Here is a 5,674-nt window from a genome sequence, read left to right as displayed (position 1 = left end):
CTGACGTAAGTAGACCGGGTGCTCGTTCCAAGAAGTTATAGTCATAAGGAGTCTGATAACATATGAAAGGAAATCACACACGCTTTCTATTGATATATAACACATTAAAATTGATGCAGAAACAACGGAAATATGATCAGCCAAAGTTAATATTCCAAACTTTTTGTGCCGAGTTTATTATATCAAAGTTACCGATACAAACCACACGTGGAGGATATAAACACATACACTAGTTTTACTCAGGTCACCCGTCCATAACTGTTAAAAATGGATAATTTATCACTAAAATCGAGTTCAAATGCCCTAAGCAGCAAGATTTCTACAGATAGCGGGCACATCACGATGGTCAAATTTGGCGCCAAAGTTTCCATTCGAACGTAGAGTATTGGGTTACCGGGGCTCCCCGTGGGCGCTCCGGGGAACCTGACAGTAACTGAAACATCTTCCAACAGATCATGGTAGTGAGAAAAGAAACCCCTCGCATGTGCCACGTCGATATTAAATGAAAACTGGAAGTGTGTATACGTAAAATCTTGATCTATACGTGTGCTGCACAGTTTGTCGCAATGTTTTCTAAAATGTGCCTAACTGGTTGATGTAGAAATGATGTTTGGTGGACAAAAAAAAATACCATATTTAGATTGGTCCTAAATTTAACTGAAAATCCAAATCTTTTATAACATATAGGTAATAATATTAAGATCAAACTTTCCGTCTTAGGAATTTTTCAAATTCTACTTAAAACTATTTTTACAGCCAAGATAAGGTCGAAAAATCGTCATTTATTCAAATGTTCATACTCAAAGACTAGTAATTCAAAATTGCCTCCATGTTTCCAAAATCCCTAAGACACAAAGCTGGAGATATTAGTTGTCGAAAATATAAGTCCTGAAAGAGTTGATTTGCACGAGTTTTGTAAGCCATTTAAATACCATGTTTGGTCCGATGTCGAGTCGCACTGATAGGGACATGGAGTAATCGATACCGCCGTAAACAAGTGTAATATTCAAGGTCATTGATAATAACGCCAGCAGCTTTGTTACATGTCACATGTTCCATACTAAGCGGCAGCAAAACTAAGCTTGCCAAATAACGGTTTATATTTGTGAAAATGTTTGTTTTTCTGTTGACGCACGGCACCCGGGAAAATGAGGGCGTTTTCTGCGTGTTTACTGTAACAACCTGCGGATGTCCGCGAGTGACCTCCAATAGAACGCCCGTTCTGTTCGATCACGTCAGCGTTCTGTTCGATTACGTCAGATGGAACATGATTCGTGTTCTAAATCCCCACATAGAAGTCTGGAAATTTTGGGGCCAAATTTTACCATCGTGCATATTCTGCAGTACATCATACATATGTTATATATTACGTATGTGATATTTATTTTTACTGATGGTTAACCTTATATCCGCTGAAACAGCAATGCTCCTCTTGATCATTAGTTTTCAAGTGTAATCAAGTCTTAGTGATTAATAATTTATGTCGAAACAAGCAGAGTTTTTCTGTACATCAAGACACAATTCAGCCACTGGCTGCCAGAACCTTGTTTTAATAAAGATTTTTTTTTTAATTATTGATTGTATTTAGCCTTGGAGGGCTAGGGGCGAAATTCACTCCCGAAGATAACAAACTTATGTCTGCAAGGCAGCCTTTATAGTAAAATGACCAATCGCAGCTTCATTCTGGTGCCATTTCACCGGGAAATCCAAAATTGTCTACATAACTAGAATCGCCATTAGTAAAGGGATGAAAAGAGTAGCGTCGCATTAGTTACAAAACAGTAGAGTATATTTATATAATATTTTTGCAAAACAGAATGTTCTACATTCATCTCTCTGTGAAGGCGGAAGGCTACCGTACTTTCGTTAAAATCGGATCAATTTGTCTTACTAATATCACTTTTATGATGTCAAACATGTCGAGATTATTACACCAACGCAAAATGTTTATTTCAAAGAATGAAAGATATCCAAGAGTAGTTTTCTTAAACACAGTATGTATTTGGTCCAATAAAAACTTTTGAAAATCGTAAGCCGAAGATAAAACACACAGGAGAAATAGCAAAAAAAGAACAAAAAAATCCACTGTAGTACAAAGGTTGAATACTAGTTGCTCCAACTCGACATTGACTTTTGTTTTCCCAACATATTCAACAGGTTTTGGAGTTAGGAAGACTACCCAAACTTCGGACACACAGACACAATTGCAATGACACAACACAGCAAACACAATGACACACTACAACTGATAGACATAACACAACAATGTTTCCATTTTCATGGAGATTGATATAACATCAATGACATTTTATGGAGGTAGGAACTTGTAAAAGTTAAGATTAAGGTTTGTAACTGCATTTGTGAACCAGGTTTTTGTATCAACAAAACTAATCAAACATACCTGCACAATATGCCATGTAGCACCCAGGCAGTCTGTCAAGGCCAAGGAGGTACACGTAGAACTGGTCCACGCCATCATCACACTTCTTTACGAATGTTCGTCCCTTCCATTGACAGCACGTCGGCCCAAGTGGATCCATGACTTCAGCGTTTGCGCAAAGATCCCTTTGAACAGCGCCGTCCGCAAAAGTAGGGTGTTGCCCATCCATCCACACTGGGAACGTTGTGCCGCAGTGGTACTGAGGTACGCAGGATGTAGGCATCTCGTTCCCAGCTGGACTGTCAAACCGGTACCAGTTACGTAGTAGTCGATTGTCGCAAAGCTGAGCAGCATTTAGTGCAACCTCGTAGCCGGTGGACCTCATAGGTTCGCTAATGGTCAAGTACGAATCACAAGGGTCCTGGGAAACAGCTAAAAAATATGGGAAAATGTCACAAGAGAAGATCTGCGTAATATATGAATAGATAATAATAGTAGTAACAATACAGTATAACCTGTCTATAGAGGCCACTAGAGAGACTGGAGAAATGTGGCCACTATAGACAGATGGCCACAATAGAGAAAATGTTAATCAATTGACCACGAGCAATGAGTTATGCGTGATTTCAGTACGCACTGAACTTTCTCACCATGTAGCATTGTCTTGATCGTTTGAAAATTCCAAAAATTTTCAAAAGTCAAATCTACCGAAAATGATTGATATTGCCATGCGTAATGTTGCGCTCCAACGTTCAAGGCAGGCGTACCTTTCGCTACCGCCAAATTGGCCCTGTGACGGTAACCTAGAATCCTCGCAAACTACGATTATAAAATAAAGGTGACATACGACCGCTGTATGGTCTCAATAAGCAGTGTGTCTGTATCTACGGGACCGGGCATCGTGTGGCCATGGTCGCGTAAGAGAGGTGGCCGCTATAGACCATTTCCTAATGCTTAGGTCAATGATGACGACGACGAGGTCAATGGGAAAGTTCCAAGGGACCGAACAAGACTGACCGCAATGGTCAGGTGGTCACAATACAAAGGTGGCCGCTAATACAGGTTTGACTGTAATAGTAACACATGAACAAATACATAAATACAATCATCAAAAATATTTCAGGTTTAGGGATGGAAATAAAAGTGTTGTGTGTCATTCTGGGAACTTTTTTTTAATTCTAAGAAGACTTTCAAGATTTGCAACATACATTTGCAAACAGACAATGTAAATGAAGAAAATTTTCCGGTTGTTTTATCTTGCGCTTTTTGCGGAGGCCACTTTACTGCGAACTCAAATCCAACGCGAACATTTTTCTTCTGTCTTTTGCTATCCCTTCTCCCTACACTAAACGTATTACACTATCTCTCTATGTTAACACATATTGCATTGTCACAGTATTATGATAATAAATTGTTTAATGTACTTGTTACGGTCAAACACATCAATAATAAGACAAGGTTTTCCAGCTCGTATTCATTTACTTTTCCATTTCCGATAACACCATGGTAGAAAAGTACTTTTGCACAGCGTAGTTAGAGGCAAGATATACTGATACTGATTCTCCCCGTTGATCCAGATTAACCGTCTATGCATTTTATTAGGCCTAGGTCCCAATTCCCAACCCGGGGCCGGTCTGGGTAGCTTTCCGAAACAAACAAAAAAAATTATAAGAAAAAAAAACACAGAATATAAAAGAAACTGATCAGGAGCACGATTTCTGTATTTTCCTGTAAACACTTTTATTTTTCGCTACCGCAAACATCTCGGCCCGGCACGGTTTTGGAAATGGGACCTCAGCCACAGCTGTGTTGCTATGCCTCGCGCGTCGGGTAAGTGTGAAAATCTATGTGTTACGATTTTCTTTATTTTCGGTTTGCTAATACCTAGTGGTAATCTCTTTCCAACAATGTCAGTCATTTCCTAACTAAGACCACACTGACTTAATTTTGTGGATGACATCCGCGCGCATCAGTCGTTCTAAATATAAACAAACAATATACCTCCTCCGAGGCTCCACGCAACTCCGGAAATTACCGAAATTGTCGTAAAGCTTCCCAAAACGTGCTTATTTTGTAGTAAATGACGCTTCTGTAGATCCGACTTGCTTTGCCGCGAATTCGAAATCTGACAATATGACCATGATATGACTAATCCCAAAGCAGAGTTTAAGCTGCGGCTATTTTGTAAACGTTTTTAGCCGTTTTAATCGAAATTTCTATATTATACTGTTTTCTTGCTTTCTCGCGACCGACAAGAGAACACTGACAAATAGAGAGCCGGATAAAAACGCCCAAAAAACGTCAAAGAGCTGGAGTCTAATCTCTGCTTGTGAAGTATAATACGACGAACACGTATACTATCAAAATGCCGCAGCATCAAAGGGGGGGGGGGGGCATTGTGGATAGGTATACAATCGGCGAAGGGATGTTAGGTTGTACAAAAGACTGTCGAATTCAAAGACGTTCTATCCAGAACGATGAAAAAAAAATGGATGGGAGAGGAGTTGAAGTCAGTTCGATTGACAAACCACGTATGTTGAGACTGCCCTTTAACTACCTTATTCTTATCACAGTCATGTATCATTCACAGTCTATAGAGCCATATGCCTTCCTAATAGTGTACTTCTTTGATCATTCCTGTCAATATATTGAACATTGGTTACTTCAGCTGAGTCTGCTAATGCGAACAATCCAACTCATGGAAAGCCCCTTCTGCACACAGAAGACTACCTGCCGTGTCAAGTTCAAACACAGGGAGGCCCAAAATCAAACCAAGAGACAGGCAACAGCCGTTCTGTAAATACAGCGCCGGAAATGCTCAACGCACACACAAATTAAACTTCAGCATTAACCACCACCAACGCATGTACCGAAAAGTATCGCAATCACACGATTCGTTCTTGACACGGCCCCTTCCATACACACCCATGTCACTGAAAATACACCTGCATGTTATTCAGGTAATAAAGGAATAACCCCACAATCCCATTTTTTTTACTAATAGGTGATTCATGAATCTATTTCTCGTATAATACAGGGATAACACCCCCACTATCCCATTTTTTGTTTTACCAATAGATGATTCATAAATGTCTTACAGACAAAAGAAAAACATCCAGATATAAAGGATATATGAGAATTCTTTTATACAACCAAAATTTGACTTACTTGCTGACGTTTCGATGTCTGTCAGACATCTTCCTCAGAGCTTCTAACTGGAGTTCTGCTTCTCGCCGCTATATGTAGCCGATGTAGTGGCGCTTTTGCGGCGAGAAGACACTATCCCAAACGGTA

The sequence above is a fragment of the Branchiostoma floridae genome, unplaced genomic scaffold (assembly GCF_000003815.2).
Source record: "Branchiostoma floridae strain S238N-H82 unplaced genomic scaffold, Bfl_VNyyK Sc7u5tJ_247, whole genome shotgun sequence".
Taxonomy (NCBI): Eukaryota; Metazoa; Chordata; class Leptocardii; order Amphioxiformes; family Branchiostomatidae; genus Branchiostoma; species Branchiostoma floridae.
Note: the sequence above shows the minus strand (reverse complement) of the source record.